This window comes from Thamnophis sirtalis, unplaced genomic scaffold, assembly GCF_051295495.1.
Source record: "Thamnophis sirtalis isolate CommonGarterSnake01/CBP01778 unplaced genomic scaffold, rThaSir2_p1.2 scaffold_12, whole genome shotgun sequence".
Taxonomy (NCBI): domain Eukaryota; kingdom Metazoa; phylum Chordata; class Lepidosauria; order Squamata; family Natricidae; genus Thamnophis; species Thamnophis sirtalis.
This window is the reverse complement of record NW_028261392.1, coordinates 28,177,368-28,198,761: the sequence shown is the minus strand read 5'-3', so window position 1 is coordinate 28,198,761 and position 21,394 is coordinate 28,177,368. Positions and strand designations below refer to the sequence as shown.

At 36.2% G+C, this 21,394-nt stretch overlaps 1 protein-coding gene across 1 annotated transcript in view; it reads left to right on the top strand.

Moving 5' to 3' along the window:
* NALF1 (NALCN channel auxiliary factor 1) overlaps positions 1 to 21,394 on the top strand; it is a 421,407-nt gene that overhangs the window by 392,771 nt on the left and 7,242 nt on the right. The window lies entirely within an intron of this gene.

The following is a 21,394-nucleotide window of genomic DNA, read 5'->3' as shown; positions in this document are numbered from 1 at the left end:
TTTTTGTTGTTTCTAGCCATTTCTGTCCCAAGGAAATGTTTTTTGGTATATATCTATCTATATCTATATCTATATCTATATCTATATCTATATCTATATCTATATCTATATCTATATCTATATCTATATCTATATCTATATCTATATCTATATCTATGTGTGTGTGTGTGTGTGTGTGTGTGTGTATATAACATAACAACATAAAGGGTTATATAAGTTATATAATCCTTTAATCCATTAAAGTGTTCTCAAGTACCGTCTTTACAAAAGTAAGTTTAAACTGAAAAAAGTGAATGTATACCCTATTAAATGAAGAAGAGAAACAATTGTCAGTGCCTGCCAAGTCTTATAAAGAGATTGGAGTAATGAAATAAAAAGGCAGTTCAATATTTTCTCTTGACGTGAGTGTATATATGCACATATTGTGGTATGATACAGGGAAATGGATTAATATTTCAGATCCTTACAACCAGGAAACTGCAGGATGGGTCATAAATAAGAGAGTAGCTTTTCTTCAGGCACTGAGGCGCCTTACAAGATTTTTTCCCAAAGTAGCTTGTTTGTAGCTAAGTATAATGTGCAGAGGAAGAACTTTGAGGAAAAAGGAGGAAGAACTGCAATCAAGACAACCATCAGAATTTAGAATTTTAATGGTTTATTCTTCTGTTTATTTCTTAGTTATTGTTTAATTCATTCTTGCATGAAAAAATACCATTCTGTACTAAGCATCATAAAAATGGTTGAAAGTTTTTAGCCTCAAACTATCCTTTTTTGTTTTTACATTCCTAAAGAATAAAACTCCATTGCAAATTTTCATGAACAATCATATAATATATAATTTATGTCAATAAATGATTGATATGGAAGCAACTTTTTCTTAAGGTAGTATTACTCTATTATTGGCATTTAATGACTGACATAACTGTTTTCATCCTTGTTATCTTTTTTTACAAATTCATTCTGTGCGGTATCTGATTCTTTCTCCAAACAGTTATTTCTCTCTCTCTATCTGAAAAATAAATGCACTTCAGGAAGTTAGACGGTAGTTCTGAGTGTACAATATGAAATTATTAAAGCAGTGCAGTAAAATGTAGTTATGTAATGTTAACCATCTTGATAGCAAGAACATTGAATATTTTTGCAGAAACCATATTAGTGAAAATGAATAGAGCTATAAGTTGATAAGAAAAAAATAGTTATTTTGCTTCCTCCTGCATTGAATTCTCACCCTCCTACATCCCTAGTTATTTTATTTTGGTCAATGTATGGTAGATCAGGTTGTTTGACCTATGTTGATTAGCATTTCACTGCTGGATTTCTTATACTATTAATTAACCTCTATCAGAACTGAGAAGAAACATAGAACTAAGCTTTTCAAGAAACTAATAAATTGGTATATTCTTGTGAACAGAGATTTGGTATTTATTCAGAGTGATTCCCAATAAGGCCATAGTTTTGTCTCACTTATGGAGTAGAATAGCAAAACAAGATTGGTGAGCAAAATTCTTATTTTTTCTTGTCAAAAGAAAAGTTCACCAACTTGATACAGTGTTTCCCCGAAATAAGCACTTGGCCTTATTGGCCTCATCCATGAAATAAGCGCTTGGCCTTATTTTTCAGGAGGTCTTACTATTTTTGAGGTGCAGGAGACAGCGAGCATAGTCACCTCATGACTGCTGCTGTGTTGCAATATTTTCAGGGAGGGCTTACTTTCGGAGGAGGGCTTAAAAGCTCGATTGGGCTTATTATCCAGGGAGGTCTTATTTTGGGGGAAACTGTGCATATATTTTTTAAAATCTCTACATGAAGAATTCCTTCCAATCAACTTTATGCCAGATATCTGGTAGATCCAGCAGATATCTCAACTTCCTTTGACACACTGTTCACTTAGTGGTCCTCCATAACTCCCAAATATGTGGTAGCAATCTCTTCAACTCATTTGTGCCAAGCCTATCCAAAAACAGAGGTTATAGAAGATTTCTCTCATTATATATTTGGTGACTCCCATATTTAGACTGTGAACAGATCAGGTAAGAATTCAGTTGAGTTCAGTAATGCTTCTAAGGAATAACCCCTTATTTGTGTACCCTTGTAAAAATGGATGGGTAGGCAGATGGTGGCATCTCTTTAGCTTCTTTGTTCCATTTAGTGTTATTTAATCTTGTAATTAAAATGTTATTATAATTTGGGAAATAATACTAATACTGAATAGTACTACCAGTTCCAAGCCACACATTTTTTTAAAAAAATATTTACACTTTGACAGCAGCTGGAAGCACAGTATACTTCCAATATTTATTCAGAATAAATGAAACAAGAAAAGGCGAGTAATTTTTTTTAATGTAGATTATCATTCATTTGTTATTGTTAGTTGCGAAGTCGTATCCAACCCATCGCGACCCCATGGACAACATTTCTCCAGGCCTTCCTGTCCTCTACCATCCTCTGGAGTCCTTTTAAGCTCATGCCTACTGCTTCGGTGACTCCATCCAGCCACCGCATTCTCTGTTGTCCCGTTCTTCTTTTGCACTCAATCTTACCCAGCATTAGGGTCTTTTCCAGTGAGTTCTTCCTTCTCATTAGGTGGCCAAAGTATTTAAGTTTCATCTTCAGGATCTGGCCTTCCAAAGAGCAGTCAGGGTTGATCTCCACTAGGACTGACCAGTTTGATCGCCTTGCAGTCCAAGGGACTCACGGGAGTCTTTTCCAGCACTGTAGTTCAAAAACCTCAATTCTTTGGCACTCAGCCTTTCTTATGGTCTAACTTTCACAGCCATATGTTGCAACTGGAAAAACCACAGCCTTGACTATATGCACTTTTGTTGGCAGGGTGATGTCTCTGCTTTTTAGTATGCTGTCTAGATTTGCCATAGCTTTCCTCCCTAGGACCAAGCGTATTTTAATTTCTTGGCTGCAATATCCATCTGCGGTGATCTTGGAACCCAGGAAAATAAAATCTGTCACTACCTCCATTTCTTTCCCATCTATTTGCCAGGAATTGAGAGGGTCAGATGCCATGATCTTAGTTTTCTTAATGTTGAGTTTCAAGCCAACTTTTGCACTCACTTCTTCACCCACATCAAGAGGCTCTTTAGTTCCTCTTCACTTTCAACCATTAGAGTGGTATCATCTGCATATCTGAGGTTGTTGATATTTCTCCCGGCAATCTTAATACCAACTTTTGATTCATCTAGTTCCACCTTTCTCATGATGTGCTCTGCATATAAGTTAATTAGGCAGGGTGACAGTATACAGCCTTGCCGGACTCCTTTCCCAATTTTGAACCAATCAGTGGTTCCGTGTCCAGTTCTCACTGTTGCTTCTTGACTCGCATATTGGTTTCTCAAGAGACAAATCCTCCAGTATCTTTGCCGTTAAAACCCATTGACAGTACCATTCATATGACCTGATCATTAGGCATTTTGCCCATCAATCTACATTTCCATTAGAAACAGAAATTAACAGTGTTTGAGAACTGATCTGAGTACCGATTAGCAGAGTTTAAAGGAATTTTGAAACTAAGTTGGAAACAAGCATTGCAACTCAGTCTAAAGTCTTCCCAGTTCTGTAGATACCTGGCAAGAGCAATTTCAAAGCAAGTGCATGGGAGTTGGCCAACATCAAAGACATTATTAGTAAAGACCAGGTCAGCTTAGCAGCTGATTGTAAAACAAAATGTATTTGATATTTTGCTTTCTCCTCCTCAACTGTCACCATAGCATACGATTTCTGTGGGTACAGTTGACAGTTTATTGCTGTGCTGAGTATCACAGCCCTGTCAGAATTGGATCTGTTAGCTGACTTTGATGCTTATGGAAACTATCTTCTACAAGGAGAATCTGTACTGAGATTATAAACAAACATTTCCAGCAACAGAAAAAAACCAGACCAAAATCCCTTTATTAGATCAAAGAGAGTCTAATGTGTTCCCCATTTTGCATAGCCGTTAAAATCTTCTACAGCTCTAAGGGACTTTAAAAAAAATATCACAAAAATAGTATAATAAAGCTAGAAAATTATTCAACAGCATGGTGAAAGCAACCCACCTTGAAGACCTAGCCTCTAATTTCAGTAGAGATAAAGGGCTTGGCTTAATTTAACATAGGCTTCAACTAATACATATTTCTGAATGGCTCCTCCATTGTTTTGTGTTGCTAAGGTGGTAACATCATGGCAGTTCAACACAGTTATAATCCCACTGACTCAGCAAGGAATGAGTGACTCATTTCCTAAAACAGATTTTCAGGAAGGAAAAATGACTCTCTATCTGATGTTCTCATTTTCTCATTCCATGCCCATTAAGAAATGTTGGTTTCTAAGACAAGGCAATAAAATTGTGAATGTCAGATTAGAGCTTGCTGGGAAACTGTAAAATTGGAGTTGGACAATACTGATCACTGGGCATGCTCAAAGCAGTTATCATAGTCTGGGCATCAAATAAGAAACTTCAGCTCATCAGAATATAGCAGCCAAGTGAAATTATATACCTGTTATAATTACAGTAAAGCATCTGCAATGGTTGCCAATTAAGCACTAAATTAGGACTTTATTTTGACTTACATGTATACAGGCAATCCTGTACAGGTTATGAATGACATCTGATTTTATTTTTAAGTTGAATTTGTGGGTAAATTGGAACAAGTACATATGATTCTTATTCAGTGAGCGTTAGTCAACTGTCTTAATATATAATATATATTTTACCTTGAAATAAACATCAAGGGAAGTTTGTAGTTTTTTTTCCCTCATCATAAATTGCTTCCTAGCACCTGAGGTAACTGTAAGGTAAACTTTGTAGAATCTCTTTGTATTAGAATCTTGGTCCTCTAACTTTGCCATTCTTGAGTGAAATGGAAGGCTTCAATTAACTTTGTTGTCAAAAACCTTTTTTTATTATGGAGTTTTTAGGTGCCAGTCTTCTTCCTCAAATGCTATCGTCTGCTGCTTTGATAGCTTTACTATTTCTACTTTAATTTTAATTGTGATTGTTTTCTTTTTCTTTGATATGTCACCGGCACTTGCATTGGATTTATGCTTTGGAGGCATGGTTACAAGAATAAATATGAGAAAAAAATTAAGCAAAACTGTATATTCAACACAGTGTTAACAGCAATGTGATCCAACTTAAAATGGTGCATAGTGTTCTCCTTTCTTGAGTCAATGAACCACTGAAGTTACACAATTTTTTCATCCGTGTCACATTGTAGTGTATGAACCATTGTATTTAACTCAATGTTTTAATAGAAAAGGCTTTATGGCAGCCTGTTCCATAAGTACAAGTTGCACCTTCTTAACTTGGGGATTGCCCATAAGCATGTTTTGAAAGTCTGTGCATCTATAGGCTATAAAGAACTGAATGTGGGAGAGTCTGAATAAGATGAAGTTGTTAATTCTGGGAATGGTTGTTCAGAATTTTGGAGATACACTTGATCTAAATGGGATCATACACAGTGATGAAATTCAATTTTTTTTACTACTGGTTCTGTGGGCGTGGCTTGGTGGACATAGTGTGGCTTGGTGGGTGTAGCTTGGTGGGCGTGGCAGGGGAAGGATACTGCAAAATGTCCATTCCCACCCCACTCCAGGGGAAGAATATTGCAAAATCTCCATTCCCACCCCATTCTGGGACCAGCCAGAGGTGGCATTTGCCGATTCTCCGAACTACTCAAAATTTCCGCTACCACTTCTCCAGAACCTGTCAAAACCTGCTGGATTTCACCCCTGGTCATACACCTGTATAAATCAAAGGTTTGTGGGGAACTCCTTGATCCAATATTCACACTAGATAGCCACATTAAATTGTTAGGGATAGCAGCTTTTATCAGCTTTGATTGGAAGAAAGATGTGCACCAGAGACTTAAAGTCTTGATTACTGCAACATCCTTATAAAAATGTCTAGAAAAGAGACATCCTCTAAGACAGATGTCCCCAACCCAGTGGTGGGTTGCAGGTGGTACGCCCCGATACGGGTGTACCAGAGCCTTCCCGGAGCACCATGTACCATTCCGGTATGGTGCTCTGGAGGGCCCACCCGCCTCCCCGAGCTCCTTATCGTGTTTTAAAGCTGTTGGTGCTTCCGCACACGTGCGTGGCATGTACAGCGTCTGTGCAACGTTCCACCGAGCAGCTGGAGTGTCTCGGAGGCTTGCAAAAGCGTCATTTCCAGTTACAATGTATGCGCACACTGCACGCATGTGCACGCACGCTGCACGTGTGCATGTGGGTGACGACAGGGCCGTTCCAATCATACTGGTTGGAATGGAATCTGGAACCCACCACTGCCCCAGCCCCTTTTGGAACTGGGCCGCACAAATATTAGACAAGTGTGCAGCATATAGGCCCAATCACGTGAGCGGCAGGCAAGTGCACATGCAGGGCCACTGGTGTGAGTGGCTTGTGCTCATACAAGAAGCCTGACACTCACACAGTACCATCCCCTCTTCCTCTGCCCCAAGCCGGGAAGGTTGGGGACCGCTGCTATAAGAAATATCAGTGGTGTGTGGGAAGCTTTGACTTTTCTAATCTTATCATTGAGCCCTTCACCCCCCCCCCCCCGCTTTCAGTTAGCTTGTCATGGTTGGTTGCCCATAATATTTCCTGCTGCCACCATCCATTTTCCTAGAAAAAGGAAATATTCTTTACCCCGTTTTCTCCTTTTTTCACACTGGATTGTGAAAGGGATGCAACTTTCACAGCCTAAGCACTTATATACACATAAAGTGTCTCAGTAATGATTATGGTGATAATAATGCCAATAAATGAAGAAAAATGAACACGTGTGTGTGTGTTCATTGTAGCATTGAGGCATAGGACCAAAGGTTGGCAACCCTGTATCTTTTCATCAGATGAAAACAAGGGATCCATTTTGTTATTTAAAAATATCTTTTCTGCCCAAGATAGTTACATTTGGATGGAATTCTGTTAAGGAGATCACTTTAAACAGACTGCCTGATGGTAGGCTGGTCTGCCATAGCCTATTGAAATTGAGATGGGATGGAGTTACTCATTCAATATAATGCTCCTTCTGAAGTGTCTCCTGAAGAAGGTGTGGAAACTATGAATAGCCAAGATGTGCTTCTACTGAGTGATAAATAATGCTTCCAGAGCTTGATTGGTTACCAGTTATTTTACAGGCTCAAGTCAGGGGTTAGGGTTGTGATAAGGCTATGATTAGACAATCTAAACTGATGGTTCAGATAAGTATAAATCCATACAGATAATTACATTCTGAATGGGGAACATTTTGCAGATATTCCTATGGACTGACTTAACATGAGTAGCAAATTCTGGCTTCTTCATGATGCAGGCCAGGCAAAAGAACAACATGTCATTGGAGCTGAGGTTGTAGCAGCCTCATTATAATTTAAGAGGTTGTTTAACATTTCTTTTGATTCAGGACTTTTAGGAGGTTTAGCTAAAGATGGTTAAGGTATGGGATGTCTAGGTTCAAGGCCACGCGTTAGCACTGGAAGTCCACCAGGTGATGACTTTCAGCCAGTCACTCTCTCTCAGCCCAACTTAGCTCGCATGATGATTGCTGTAGGACAAAAAGTGGGCAGGAGGTGGTGGGTATATAATATATACTGACATGAAAGAAAAGGCAGGATGTATAGAAATAATAGGAAATATTTATGACATGCCTATAGGCATGCATAGTTAGTGCTTGTGGTAAGTGAAATTTTAGAATAAGGCATAAATAAACAGCAGGATAACAGATAATCTATGGGTCTACAATTGCAATTTCTTGGGTTGCTGCTGTAAATTTTAAAAGAAGAGAAAAGGAGAATTGATTTGCCTCTCAAGGGCAGTTTTTCAGGTCCTTGCATTTATTCCGTCCGTTGTCTTGGTGAGCCAAATGCAAATAAGGTGTCAGCAGTTCAGTTCCTTTGCGCTGACACAGTCCAGTGTTATCAAAGGAGAAGGCTCTTCGCTCCCACAGAAATCACTTTGCAAATGCAGAAACCAAAAAACAAAAGTTATGACAGTTTTGAGGGAAGAAAAGATAAAATCAAGACAATGTTTATTTAAATGAAGCTCAATGGAAACAATTTCTTTTTTTTTTTCTAAAGAAAGAAAAAGATTGTCACAACAATCTCCAGTAAGTAATACGATGTAAGTTTTAAAGAATGAGCAACAAAAGATTTTATCCTGACATTCAAATGGGCAGATTTAGCAGCATACAAAAAAAAATCAAAGTCATAAATATCAATAAACTATGAAATCTACAACTTCTATTACTAATAAAAGTCTGAGGAAACCAAAATGATATCCTCATGATATCCCCACTGGGCCTGATAAGAGGCATTGCTTTAAGATGACTGATCACATAAGAGTTTATTATAGTTGTTTTAACTTTCAGCTTGTTATATTCTCACTTTATATATCACATGAGTAAATTGACATTCATTTTTTGCCCTTGCAAATCCTTTCCCAAATGTAGACCCTGACAGCTTGTACATATTTTGTTATATCACATACATGAACTCCGCATATAAGGTTTTTAGTTTAAAAGATAATGCACAGCAAAGTGTGAGATTGTGTGCTAAATAACTACCTTTGGTTTTTATAATCGAATGAAATCCTACGATATGATCACGTACTATTTGTGTATCAAGAATATTGTTACAAAAATGCAATTTTATCAAGTGGGGGGCGGTTGGTTTAACTCTACAAATACTTGTTTGTCGCAAGTTATGGTAATATGAATGTATCCTGTCCTTCTATGATTACTTAGTTGCCTCATTTTAGACCAGATTTCCTATTACAGTTCCTACGGTGTATAGATAGCTGGAAATTGTGGAAATTAGAGACTCACCATATCTTCAGGCACTAGGCTGAAGAAGATTGTTTGAGACTTGCTATAGAATGGTTTAGATGGGACGCTATGGCTCAGTGGGTAAGGCACTGAGCTTGTGATCAGAAAGGTCAGCAGTTGCTATATAATGGAGTGAACTCCCGTTACTTGTCCCAGCTTCTGCTAACCTAGCAGTTCGAAAGCACGTAAAAATGCAAGTAGAAAAATAGGGACCACTTTGGTTGGAAGGTAACAACGTTCTGTGTACCTTCGGCATTTAGTCATGCTGGCCACATGACCACGGAGATGTCTTCGGAGAGTGCTGGTTTTTCAGCTTTGAAACAGACATGAGCACCACCCTCTAGAGTCTGGAACAACTAGCACATATGTGCAAGGGGAACTTTTACTTTTTTAGAATGGTTTAGTGGTTATTTACATCTGAGCCAAATTGGGTTGCAACAAAATTCAACATCTATTGAAATATGTAGAGGCCAAATAATTATGAGAATTGATAGTTTAACTGGAAAAAGAAAATATCATCTTTTCCTTCCCAAAATGAAATTATATTTTGAAGATTTTTAAAAAATGATAACCATCTGTTATTAGCAATGTACCATCATGCATATGCATTCAAGTGAGAAAATATGATTTAATATAATTTTCCTATTTCACCATTGGAAAACAGTGCATTTATTTTCCAGCAACAGGGAAAAATGGAAAAATAGGTAATGTTTATTCATTCTATATCCCCATCAATTCTTATCATGTATTTATATTTCTACTTAAATATTTCTACTTAAATATTTAATTTTGTAGGAAGTTAGAAAACTGTATGCATTCTATGGACAATCCGCTCAGAGGAAGTGATTAATGTTGTATATGCTGTTTATATCAACACTGATACTAGTATGCCACATTCAGAAAATCAAAGATTCAGCATTGTATTAAGAATTTGCAGCAACAAATGGGTTCTTGAAAGATTCTCCTGGCCATTTCTGATTTTTCTCATTATGCACATGAGCTTCTGAGCACATTACCATAGCACAGCTGAGGTACAGAATCTCTTGAGAGATGGGAAAGTTCTATTTGCATCAGAGTTAATATGAATATAAAATGTGGTGTGGACTTTGCTATGCATGGCAACATAAGGAATTTGGGGAAGAAGTTTCTAGACTTAAATATTCAGATTTAAAAACCTGAGCTTAATGTTATAAAAAGTCAAATGATACTGACATTTTATGAATGCCTTATTTCATAGAGATTGAAGAAGGTAGACCTTAATTAAAATATTAGCAGGCCCTCAGTAATTTCATAAGTGTTCTCCTCCAGGATAGCTCTGTAGATAAATATTTTATTGCATTCAACATGTGGATTTATGGCACATGGAAAGGAGGGAGGGAGGGAGGGAGGAAGGAAGGAAGGAAGGTTGCTATAATTCAAAGAAGTTTGAATTGGCTTGCCAGTGATCCCTTAAATTGATACATTTTATACATGTTTTTAAGAAGCAGTAATAGAAGTGGTTGCCAGTGATGACTTCTTTTCAGATTTTTTTCCCCAACTTAGAAACTCAGTTGTATAAGTTGAGGACTACCTGTGCTTAAGCAATAAAGTATCTGTGGAAGAACAGGCTGCTTAGAAAAAAAATTCAGGTACCTGCACTGCCTTTTTCCCTCCTGTCTTCCCCAGTGTCAGCAAGGCAGAATTGCCAATAAAGCTGCAACATTGAAGGAACTGTGTGTTTTGAGATTCTGCCTCAACCAACAAAGTAAAGCAGCTGAATAAAAGAAAGTGGTTTTCCCTTCAGAGGGAATGGATAGTCCAGAAGAATAAATATAAATATAAATAATGTGAATAAATATAAATATATATAATGTGTGTGTGTGTGTGTATGTCTGTGTGTGTGTGTGTGTGTGTGTGTCTATGTGTATGTGTATGTGTATGAGTATATGTACATGTATATGTATATGTATATGTATATGTATATGTATATATAATATTAGAAAAAACAGAACAACAGAGTTGGAAGGGATCTTGGAGGTCTTTTAGTCCAACTCCCTGCTCAAGTAGGAGACCATTTGAGACAAAAGGCTGTCCAATTTATTTTTAAAATTCTCCAGGGATGGAGCACCCACAACCTCTAAAGGCAAGGTGTTTCCCCGGTTTATTGTTTATTGCTAATTATGATTACTCCAAAACAAAAAAATGCACTTAAATAAGGGGTAGATTTTGTTTCATTGAACATCTTAGCCCCAATTATTTCCTAAGAGCGCTGTTCCAGGATGACATTCCACTTTGAAGCTCCTGGGTGAATCTCATTGTCCCATTTACTTGATGAACATTTTGTATGTGTGGAGAGTTTCAATCACTTTGGTGTTTAACAGATTCTCCTCCCAATTATAGGATTTGGCTTTCCAGTTAAGTTTTTTATTTTTAACAACAGAATCAAGATTGCTGACCTGGTGTACCCAGGAGAGAAATGATAAGGTCTTTTCCATGGCAGCACAATGGCTTCTGTAGTAATATCCCTTCCCCATTAATTTATTTACTTATTCAATTTTTATAGCTGCCCATCTCAATCAAGCAGCTGTGTGCATAGAATAATCATAAAAATAATTAAAACCAGCCACAACATAGTACATTAAATATATACGGCAATCAAGAAAAATGTCATACTGTGTATCATATATGTCAGTATTCAAGAAAAAAAATAGAATTAACAGAATAAAAAAAAGATAAGATAAAAATTTGAGCAAAACTAGCTAAGTTTTGCTCAAGTTTGCCATTTTAGGGCAGCCATCATTAACTTGTTTATACTTGTTTATAGCAGTAATATAACTTAAGATGGTTCCACCACAAATGCGCGAACGACAAAAGTGCGCCTGACTAAACCGCGGTGACAAAACCGCACCGACAAAACTGCGCCGACGAATGAGCGCTGAAGTGTGCCGACAACAGTGCGCCGACAGAAGCGCGCTGTAACATAACCCTAAACCTAACCCTAAACCTAACCTTAAACCTAACCCTAAACCTAACCCTAAACCTAACCCTAAACCTAACACTAAACCTAACACTAAACCTAACACTAAACCTGACACTAAACCTTACCTTAACTTAAATCGCGCTGTTGTCGGCCACTTTTGACATCGCGGTTTTAGCGCCGCGGTTTTGTCGGCGCGCTTTTGACGTTCACGGTTTTGTCGGGTCACGCTTAAGACAAGTGGCACATGGGTGCCTCAAGATTTTTTCAATGCTAAGCATTGTGCATCAGATTTTATCCATATACAAAAGCAATAGCATTAATAATCAGATATAATGATGAGTTTGCTGGCATTGTGGATGGAAATGGTGTTGGTTATTGCTGATGAGAAAATAGTTTTTCATGAAATTTAAGTAAGTGCCAAACTCCAATGCTCATCTGTTAAATTAGGATAGATAGTTTACGCTTTATTCTAATTTTAAGAGATCATATAGTTTGGTGAATGTTTTATTATAGTATCTAATAATTCAATAATAATAGATATAATCTATAAGAATCATTTACATGCAGTAACACTGAATCCAAAATATTTCTATGTTAAACTAACAGTAGCCTATCAATAAAACAGCAGGAAATATATAATAAATGCTCTGCACATATTATATATTCACTATAATGGCTTCATTTAATGTAGCGTATAGAATTTAATGCAATAAATTCCAGATTGTCTACATTTGAATCTGACTTTCCCTTTAAAATGTTTATTGCAGTTTTTTTCTCTTTTTCCCAAACCCTGTTTTAAAAAGTCTGTCAGTTTTCTTTGCCATGCAGTCCCTTGAAATGGATTTCCTACAACTGTCAATGATTTGAATCAAATCCGTAGACGGTACAGCATAGTTTAGATAGGCAACAATTCAGCATCAGAAACCAAGACTCCATGTGAACTCTCTGAAGGCCTCTTTCTACCTTCATAGTTTGACATAAAGTCCCTTTTACAACCTTGCCTTGTCATGTTTTAACAGCTGTAAATAGAGAAGAGAGGCAGATAAAGGAAGAGGAAACATGAAAGTGGTCTGATTCTCTGTATTTAGAGTGTCTTTGAATTGTCCCTTGTAGAGTCAGTATGACATGGAGTCAACCTAGCCTTCCTTCTGAGTTGTATTTAAGAATTGGTATTCAGGAAGCATGAATGCTTAAAAGTAAACCATAAGAATACATCACAGCACATTAATCTGGAAGAAAGTCTTAAACAATAAGAGCACTGATGCTCACATTCTCTAGGGTGATTGCTTATTTTCTCCTTATAAATACAGATGGTCTTTGGCTTACAAATGGGTACTTAGCAACCTTTCAAAGTTACAACTTACCTGAAAAAGGAAACTTGCAACTCAGATCCTAGGTTCCAATGGTTGTGCCATGTTCACTTCTCTCCACTTTGGAGACGTTACAGTTTGCAGCATCCCATGGTCATTTGAGCCCATTTTATGACAGTTGATTACTTTAAGAACATAAAATGTACTCTCTCTATATATATGTTATAAATATTACACAGTTAAATTAACATATTTTTATGTTTTTAAAGCTGGTTGGGCTTTACAAGTAATATAGCAAACTGATCAATTTTTTAAAACTGTTTGTTTATTATATAATGTTCCAGGCTTTTTTTCTTTTGTAATTAGGAACACTATTAATTTTAATGTTGCATTATATCGCTATTCTATTCTGTTTGATATAATAGGATTATATTGAACTACTAACTCAAAAAGGAATCTATGCAAAATATTACTATGTAGTTTTTTTTACTATTTGGATCATAATAAGATTAAGAATTGAAAGTAGAAATCAGGATACAACAAAAAGCAGTTTAAAAACTGCTAAAGAAAATAAATAAATAGCAAAGGAACAATTGATGTAGATATTCAGCTACCTTTATCATGCTATGATTTAGGCTATGATATTTATTTGACAGGAAGCTCAATTTATTTGAACTTATATGAGGAGGAACAAATAACTGGTTTCTGAAAAGTTCAGATGTCTCTGAAGGTTAGTCAAGATTAGCAGATCCTCAGGAGCAGATGGGCTTTGTTTAGTTTAATCCTGTATCTAACATCTAAACAACTTCCTGCCTTCTTTTGCTCCTCCTATCTTCAGATTTCTTTTTTCCTCCTTCACTTCCTCCTCATTTTATATCTGCCTTTTTCTTTCCTCCTAGCTCAGTCCCTGTCCCTTACCCATCTCCATCCAATTGTGAATTTTTCCCTTTTATCTCCATTCTTCACACCCTTATATGATGCACAAGAATAACTCCTCTTTGCTACTCACAAGCATGACTTTTCAAATGTTAGAAGAGGCAGAAAGAAATATCACTAGTCTAATGAATCCATGAATTAAAATGAAGATCTTAAAGCATTGCCCTTTTTTAAGGCTAAGTTGGATAGTTTAATATATAGCAAAGATCATGTTTATGTAAGAAACGCTTATGGAGAATTTCTTCTGAAATATTTTTGTAACATCCATAGTCCTAGTTGGTGGGTGTGAGGGATTGAATTCAAATTCATGGACAAAGACATGTATTCATGTATAAATACGATATATGCACACATCCATTGGGAAAGAAAAATCACTAGGATTTTGGTTTAAACTGGCAACTTGAGTTTGACTAAATGGGAAGCTGAACATGGCTTGGAACTGCAAGAACCAATCTGATGTAATGATTAAAGATACTGGGCTAGAAGTGGAAGTTTAAGACCTATAAATGCTGCACTAGACACAAAACCAACTTGAAATCTTTGGGCCAAACTTATGTATTTGCATCAGACCTTTTCAAAGAAGGTTTTATAGGCAGCTTTTGTGTGTTGATACCATTTGTCAGATATCATTTTGCCATAACCATAGATTATTGTAGGTTTCCAAAGCTGTTGATTTATATTTCTATGTTAACTGTATTAAAATGGCTAATTATCAGCTTTTCTTATTCTCATAACATGAGAGATGGTTATGTTAATGTGTTGTCCTTTGACTTTGTTTTGATTTAATAATGGTGTGTGCCTACTGAATATTTGATTCACTTTGTAATAATTTGTAATAAAATCTTACCTTAGGCGGAAAATGTTACAATTGAAGTTCTACAGTGCTGTTATTTAAGACAATCCTAATGCATGGTGGAGCCATTTTGAAGTGTTGGAGGTCACAATTCCAAACCAGTGTGGCCAGAGTCCATGTTTGTTCAATATTCTGTGGATTGCAGTGCCAAGATACATTCTGACAGTATCTACTGGGCAAGGTTGAATTAAGCATAACAGAATATGATAATAAACTTAATAAGCTTATGTTGCCAATTATGTTTGGAGAGATGCAACAGCTATTCTTCAGTCTGAGCTACTTAGATGGCTGTCAACATCACCAGTAACATGTCAGCACATGAGAAATTGAGATAACTGATTGCTTAAAATAAAAGCATTAACACCTCAAAACTTAAGATAAAACATGGTATTTTCCCACTAGAATACTGAAGCCTGTAAAATATTTATGAGTTCTTCATTATTGTAAAATGGCAAATCAGAGAAACACTTGGGCATGGGAATAACAATCATTGTAGAATTCTGAATTATGGGTGTGCATTAGATCTAATCAATCCAAGTTCCTAAAGAAGATGAAAGTAATACAAAACAGGTTTTCCTGGGGTAGACTGAATGGGTTAATTCTGAATCTGGATGTCGGTAAATCATAATTCCCTTTTGTTTCTTTACTGTTCCAGAACTTTATCAGTAGTGAAGGCTGTGCAAAAAACAAAGCAAAATAGCAAATTGATGAGGCATTGTTTGATTGATCTTTTTGTATGCATCTCAATCACCAAATAACTCTAGATGGCTTATGCATTAGACATTATGTTCTGAGCTGTGCTCATAAAATATTTTTTTAGCCATTTATTTTTATTCCTTAATAATTGACCATTTCTTCTTCTCTTCCATTCATTTTTCTTTTTTATTTCTTCCTGTTTTGTCTCATTCCCAGTAAATTTCTACATTTTATTTTCCAAAACACAATTATCTTTTTAAAAAATAAATTCACTACTAATTCATCTGTCTGATTATAATGTATTAATGTTGTGTTTACTGTGATTTTTTTTTGATAATTTGGTTGCCTCTGTATGTCATAGTGTGTGCCTAATATTGTTACGTGTCTTCTTATAATTTTTATGCCAATGTTGGAAAGAGAGTGAGGCAACAAGCTGAAAGAAATCCATAATTCTATAAATCTGGCAGGTAACTTACCTGTGAAATCAGCTCAGCCCCATCCCTTCTGATATTTGGAAGGCTCTTGAGAATTGGTTATGCTGCCAGATCTGGGGCTAGGGAACTGGTTCCATTGCTGAGGGGGGGGGGCATTTTTATCTTCCCTTTGCCAGTGTTAGTAATTTTTTTGTATTTTTTTATTAGTGTGGCTTTTATATTTTTTTACTAAATGAAATTCTACTATATTCTGTGACAAACAAAAATGTTATGGCATGGTTGTTGTTTTTTTTAACCACTGTAAGATAATGAGATGTCTGAAATTATCAACAATACTGGATGTTGTATCTCAAGGGGAAATTGTCTTTATTTTATAAAAAATATTGATTTAAAGCTTTCCAGATTAGGTTATAGCTCACATCAGTATTTAGCAGGAATACTGTATGTAAAAAACCTGTACAGTACTGCAAAATGCTGTCTTTCCTTATCCATTTCATTGGCCATGTCCCATTGCCCAACCAAAATGTATCTAAAGACCCAAATCCAAAAGTCACACATGGTATGTACATCTGATATCATCTGAGATTGATATCAACTGGGAATTGCCAGATTCAGGGGTGATGTCTACATGGTCAAAAAAAAGTCATGCTGGTATGATCAAAGGTCCATGTTATGTGTATTATTTCTTATCTTTTCATCTACACACGGACATTGTGCTTTTTTGACCCCACCAACTCAATCTAGAAACTATTAAGAAAAACCCGGGCGAATCTATGAAAAATCAGTAATTGTAATCTGTAATAAGAAAGTAAAAACTCTTGTATGTTTATCAGTTATGAGCAGAATGGGAAGATTGCCAAATGTTGCAATCCAACACACTGAAAGACATCAGGATGGAGAAAGTTAGAATAGTTCAGAATAGAAATTTAAATATATCAAAGTGAAAATGCACAAGTAATAGTATCACAATTATGAGAATTATCTTCTCACACTGAAATTACCAGGGACATTAAGGAAATACAGTTTTTCTTTAGATGACAGTGAAATAAGTAGTATCTGCTCAGCAATGACAAAACATTTCCATAAGAATTTCATATATTAGAAATAAAAAGTAAAGAAACCCAACATTGAGAAGATGGCAGCATTTTAAACTCATTTAGCATTTTCCTTCGTTTGCTACTATTTGCTATGGTGGAGTCCAATTTAACAGGATCAGACTACTTCGTGTTTGTATTTTATCTACAGGATAAAGTAAAAAAATAAGATTAAAAGCACTGAAAAATCAAAAGGATAGAAAACTATGCTTTGGACCCCGTATAATAATAATAATAAATTTGGATTATTCCAAAAATGAAGCAGTACCACTTTCACTTTTATATGTAAATAATTAAAAATAACAGCAACATATAATTTTTTGTTAAGCAAATACTTCTAGTGCTAATATTTTCCCTTCAAAATATAATGACTTAAAATCCAAGGGAAAGTAGTCAGAAATCACAGTTTAGGAATATTGTTCTTTTAATGGTTGCCTAGTAACTTTGTTACTATCTGTTGCCACTATAAATAAACAGAAGAAACTCTATAAATTAACTGACAAAAAAGTAGAACAGATAAAAATAAAATACATTTCAATAGCACCGAGTTTCTAGGAAATTGTTCTTAAAACTTCAAGCAACTGAATTTTAAGCCTTTACTTTTTGTTTCCTTTGTTTGATTGAGAAAAGCCACAACTAAAAAGAGAAAAATGTGCTCTATAATTGTTCTTTTATAATTCGTGAAGAAACGCCTAGAAATTTTTTTAAATTGTTATTATTAGCATGCTAGGAAAGAAGTTATCTTTTTCCAGACTCTGTTTAAAGAGACATTATCTTACTTATTGGGTGAACTATTTCGTCTTTTCATTAAAATCTACCTTTTTTTTTACATTTACAGTTGTCCTTTATCTTTTATTAGCAAAAGTTTTCATTTATTTCATTCTTTATGTTCTGCCACATACATACATACATACATACATACATACATACATACATACATACATACATACATACACACACATACACACACACCACACACACACGCTCATTCATATACAGATGACACCCTCTGGAGAAAAAATACTATGGAGGTAAGACACCTCTAATACCCCTTAAGGTGTGTGTTCTGTTAAGATGCAGTCTGTTCTGTTGTACTGGCTTCTACGGTACAGCGCAGTGGAGTTGCCATGGTAATGGCTTCACAGTACTCCACAAGGGGGCTCCCTCTGCTAAGGGGAAAAATCCAATATTAGAAATTACATTTGGTCCAGACATTTTCCGCCTATAAATAAATACCTGGGCAATGCCAGGTTATTGGCTAGTTTAAAATAAAAGCAAACTTAAAGCAGTTTTTCTAAATATAAAATATAGGAGCAAATCGCAGTCAAACTTCAGCTCATTGCTTGATACAGTTTTTTAACAGATCTTGGCTCTTTATAGGCATCTATGGACAGGTGTAGCACATAGAAAAGCCAACAGGCATTAGTGAGCAAACTTCGTGGGAGAAACAGAATTTATCAAAATATGGAAAATTGTCAGATTATGCAAGGATTATTAGGCTGTCACCCAGACATATGGAATTGTATACAAAGACATTGGAATAAAAAGGTAGTAGCAGGAATGTTATAAATATATTAACTGGATTCTCACAGGTTTTTTTTGCACGGAATGGAACAAGAAACAGCCTTAAGGCTCGTACATTGTGCACTTTACAGAAAATTCATCTCTCGCCACCAATTTACCTTGTATCCATAGGCATGTGGAGGACTATAACACTTTGGACAAGGCCACAATCAGAGTGTAGGGCATTTTAAATCTTTAATCAATGCAAACACAATGGATTGCTATATCTCAATCAATGTATATATGTATGTATGTATGTACAGTATGTATGTATGTATATATCTATTTTAGTTATTAAAGTGCAGGTCTACATAGCCGTAAGAAATGCTATGACTTGAAATATTGGGAATTAGAATCTTGGATATGAAATGCAAAGACATGTCTATAAACAGCTATTTATAAACATGTTTCATTTGGATGCTCCAGTAATTAAAATATTGTATACGTATGCAGGAGACCTAAATATCTGTGCTCTACTCCTTTTAACTGTTTTAGCCTAGACTAGATCTTACTAGGAGGTAACTAGCACCACCTTCTGTGAATATCTATGACTTAACTTTACACAGTAAAACTGTTACAGGCAGAGGTAACTGTTTTACCTGTCAATGGTATTTATTAAATCATTAAGGTTTAAATATTTTCCATGCTCCTTAGTAGATTGTGAACTTTGGATTTACTCATTCAAGGAATCATTTGCAGAATAAAAGGGCAGAAAAGATGGGTGTATAAACAAAGAGGATTTATGAGAGGTACCAGGAGGCAGCCATTGGGCCTTTTTCTCTCTGCTGTTGCTGTATAAAATCCTAGCTGCTTAATTTCTTTACTTTCCACTCAAATATTTCCTAGTTAGCTCCATTATGGATGCCACATTTTAAGGCAGCTTGATTTTTTGTTATTTGCGAAGTCATGTCTGACCCACCGCAACCCCATGGACAACGTTCCTCCAGGCCTTTCTGTCCTCTACCATACTCTGGAGTCCATTTAAGCTCATGCCTACTGCTTTGGTTACTCCATCCAACCACCTCATTCTCTGTCATCCCCTTCTTCTTTTGCCCTCAATCTTTCCCCGCATTAGGCTCTTCTCCAGTGAGTCCTTCCTTCTTATTAGGTGGTTAAGGTATTTGAGTTCATCTTCAGGATCTGGCCTTCTAAAGAGCAGTCAGGGTTGATCTCCTCTAGGACTGACCACTTTGATCACCTTGTAGTCCAAGGGACTCACAGGAGTCTTCTTCAGTAACATAGTTCAAAGGCCTCAATTCTTTTTATGGTCCAACTTTCTTAAACTGGAGAAAGAGTGGTGGAAACATGGGGCTTCAGGCTGGTCTGGATTGGAATAAGTTTGCTGGAAACGATCCCTCCCTCACTACCATCAGATCATTTGGCAGTCAAACTCAAAATCTTTTGGGAATCTTCTGCATCTTGCTGGCAGGATACCAATTGCCCAAAATCCCTTGGAATGTATGAAGAGCACATTTCCCACAATTTCTAATGCCCAGAAATCTGAAAAAGCAGGTCAGCCACAGCTTGGTTGCCAGAAACAACCGGTAAATATAGTTCTAAAGATTTGTCTTTCAGAAATCTTTGGCTGCTCTTAGACCAAGGTTGGGTTGTACCATGAAAACCTAGTAGCACTGTTTCTTCGTTGCAGTTACTAATGTAATATAGAGGAGGAGTGTGGCACAAACTACTTTGGTCCCATGGACATATTATATTCTGATAAAGGATTTTTTAATCAAGGTAGTTATTACTATTAGAATATGAGCTAGCAAGATGATAGAGATGCCTGTGCTAGTCCACTGTTTGGAAATAAAAAAGGCATGTGGGGGTGGAGAATTGGGGGGGGGGCAACATAGTTTCTTTAAGTGAAACATTTAGTTTCTTTCTCTGCCTCTAATTTGCCTGCCAGAAAAATCTCTCCGGTTTCTTAATTTTGCAAATGACTTCCATGTCCATGTATAAAAATAAAAGCTTTATTTATTCAAACCATTTTAATAATTTTGGCAAGTTAGTAAAAGCTTTTGGGAGGGTTAGCTGATGTCTTTTACTTTCTTTGGGGTGGCTGGAGTAGAAATCTGAATTATAAAACCAACCATAGGGAAGAGGTAGCAAAAAGGAACACTCGGCTAATTCAGATCCCTGTGAAGGAAACAAAGGACATTGCAATTTGAATTTGACACAGATGAAGGCAGGGCTATCAATCGCAAGGCATTGCACAATCTTTTCCTTCATAATGAATTTTTAGGTGATAAGAAAAGAGCCTCAAGAAATGGCAGGAAAAAAAAACACAAGAAGGTTATAGATGGATAGCTGGGGTTTAACTTGGCTTCTCGGTAAAATTCTGTCTATGAAGTAATTACACAATAAAAGCACTCACAGCAAGCATGGTCTGGGGCAAGATAAGCATCTCTCAGTACCCTGATATGAACTAGCAGTTTTTGACTGTTGGAAGGCGGATAGGCTCTGCTTCGTTTATACTGAGACAGTAGAAAGTGCAAGCATTATACAATTTCACTGATCTCCTTCCCATGAAGACGAAATATGAATGAGTGCTCTGCATGTTACATTCTAAGTCTTGGAATTAATAAGCCAAAGGCAGACTAAGTCATGATAGAAGGCATAGAATTTCACTTTCTGGAAAAGGAAGAAAGTGAGGTGTTGTCCAAAGGATTCCTGCCTTATTTTGCTGAAAAGCTTTTAAAGTGTGATAGATAAAAATAGAGCGATAAGAATGATT